Consider the following 2485-nt stretch of genomic DNA (forward strand, 5'->3'; position numbering starts at 1 on the left):
ACTGACCCTCCGACAGTGTAACTCTCCCTCAGCACTGACCCTCCAACAGTGCGGCGCTCCCTCAGCACTGACCCTCTGACAGTGCGGCACTCTCTCAGTACTGACCCTCCAACAATGCGGCACTCCCTCAGTACTGACCCTCTGACAATGCGGCGCTCCCTCAGCACTGACCCTCCGACAGTGCGGCGCTCCCTTAGTACTGACCCTGCGACAGTGCGGCGCTCCCTCAGTACTGACCCTCCAACAGTGCGGCACTCCCTCAGCACTGATCCTCCGACAGTGCAGCACTCCCTCAGTATTGACCCTCCGACAGTGCGGTACTCCCTCAGCACTGACCTTCCGACAGTGTGGCGCTCCCTCAGTACTGACCCTCCAACAGTGCGGCACTCCCTCAATACTGACCCTCCGACAGTGCGGCACTCCCTCAGCACTGACCCTCCGACAGTGTAAATCTCCTCAGTTCTGACCCTCTGACAGTGCGGCACTCTCTCAGTACTGACCCTCCAACAATGCAGCACTCCCTCAGTACTGACCCTCTGACAGTGCGGCACTCCCTCAGCACTGACCCTCCGACAGTGCGGCGCTCCCTCAGCACTGACCCTCCAACAGTGCCACACTCCCTCAGCACTGACTCTCCGACATAGAAGGCAGCATTCCACTAAGCTTCCTAATAACTTGCTGTTCCTGCTTGTTAGCGTTCAGTGACATATCGACAAGGACACCTCGTCCCAACATCTGCATTTCACGATCAAGAAATACTCTGCCCGTCTGTTCTTCCAACCAAAGTGGATAATGTCACATTTTGCTGCATGATATTCCATCTGCCACGTTCTTGCCCACTCACTAGAACTGCCCAAACTCTCCTGAGGCCACATTACATCTTGCTCACAACACACATTCCCACTTGGCTTTGCTTCATTTGCAAATTTGGAAACGTTACATTTGCTCGAGTGTTTAAAGTGGGACCCGAGCACACAGTGTTCAGACTCTGGGGCAATACGTGTTATCGCTGACACTGTGTTGGATGTGACATACTGTGTCCACCAGTGAGTGAAAGAGAGAGCCGCTGTCTACTGCATTCACCCATGTGCTGAAAACAATTGTGTTCTGCCATGATGCTGCTCCAACAGCTATTCCTTATGACCCTTGCTCAGATAGCTATCTCCACTGAGCACCTTGATCAATGGATATTCGAGCTTGGGTGCAGCAGATCATTGTTATCTTCACTCCGTGTTCTTTGTGATCAGAGCAGAATTCATCCTCATCATTGCCTCACACATCACCACCTAACTCTGCTAGCCCACTACCCCATCCTAATCACACACCCCACACTGCCCTTTCTCTCCATCCCTCCCTCTCCATATTCCGTGCCATCCCACTTCCCTCCCTGCTTAACAACCCGCACCCAATACTTCGATCTCGCTGCCGTACTTGTTGCCACAAACACACAGCGTGGTGAGGCCTATGTAAACATTAAATCCAATGCCTTTTCTTTAAGAAGCACAGCCTGATTCAGCTCATGTGAACATGAAACAATAAAAGCCAATTAAGCAGCAACAAACTTTCCATGAATTACATTCCTGCCCTTTGCTCAATTCTCCCTCTTGCTCCTACCCCCAGCTGCCAAGAACTGTGCCAATGATTGAACAACTGAGTGAAAGAGGAGCTGCCTTCGACACAACTCGTTTGCTGGCCCCAGCTCTCGCTTACAAAGGAGGAGACTTTACTTTTGCAAAGTTTCACAGAGTTGGTGCCAGGAACAGCAGAGAGGGCGGCACAGGAACTGATCAGTGAGTCACTGATCCCTCGAGCTACAGCTTTGAATGGACACGCACATCTCAGTGATTCGGCAGTCTCTCTTTAACCCTTCAGCAGCAGGACTACAGAGAGAGAGTTTGGCAGTGATTTACAGCCTGGAGTCCAATTGGGAAGCGTTTGGTGAGTTTTCTACATACAATCATGGATATCCAGGGGTGAGTCCCAGTGTGTGGAATCTCATTGAGGGCTCAGTGTGGTTTGTTACTAATCAGTCATGACCAAATAGCTGTTAGAAGTGCTGGCCAGTTATCGGTGCCTTCCCACTTATTGGTTTCTGCACCTCGTAACGTGGATTCTAGATTTTAGACAGAGGGCAGCTATTCAACTAGAGTAGGTATCATGATCAGATCCAATTACTAATTCACCACATCGATTTGACATCAGGTGCCCCTTGACAAACTCCAGCACAATAACCAAGACAGACATTCCCATCCCCATGTTGAGAGAGTTGGCACTGTCGCAGGGTCAGTGCTGAGGGACTACCGCACTGTCAGAGGGTCAGTACTGAGGGAGTACCACACTGTCGGAGGGTCAGCGTTGAGGGAGTGCCGCACTGTCGCAGGGTCAGCGCTGAGGGAGTGCCGCACTGTCGGAGGGTCAGCGCTGAGGGAGCGCCGCACTGTCGGAGGGTCAGCGCTGAGGGAGTGCCGCACTGTCGGAGGGTCAG

The 2485-nt window shown here is 52.2% G+C and overlaps 1 protein-coding gene across 1 annotated transcript in view; it reads left to right on the forward strand.

The window, feature by feature from the left end:
• Nucleotides 1-1796: 1796 nt before the first annotated feature.
• The window catches only part of LOC109920843 (vinexin-like), a 48004-nt gene continuing 47315 nt past the window's right edge, over nucleotides 1797-2485 (forward strand). Inside the window, exon 1 of the mRNA XM_048618524.1 lies at nucleotides 1797-1938. The gene's annotated coding sequence lies outside the window, so the exon portion shown is untranslated. The remainder of the gene's footprint in view (nucleotides 1939-2485) is intronic.

Source organism: Rhincodon typus, chromosome 40 (assembly GCF_021869965.1).
Source record: "Rhincodon typus isolate 14 chromosome 40, sRhiTyp1.1, whole genome shotgun sequence".
In the NCBI taxonomy this organism is placed as follows: Eukaryota; Metazoa; Chordata; class Chondrichthyes; order Orectolobiformes; family Rhincodontidae; genus Rhincodon; species Rhincodon typus.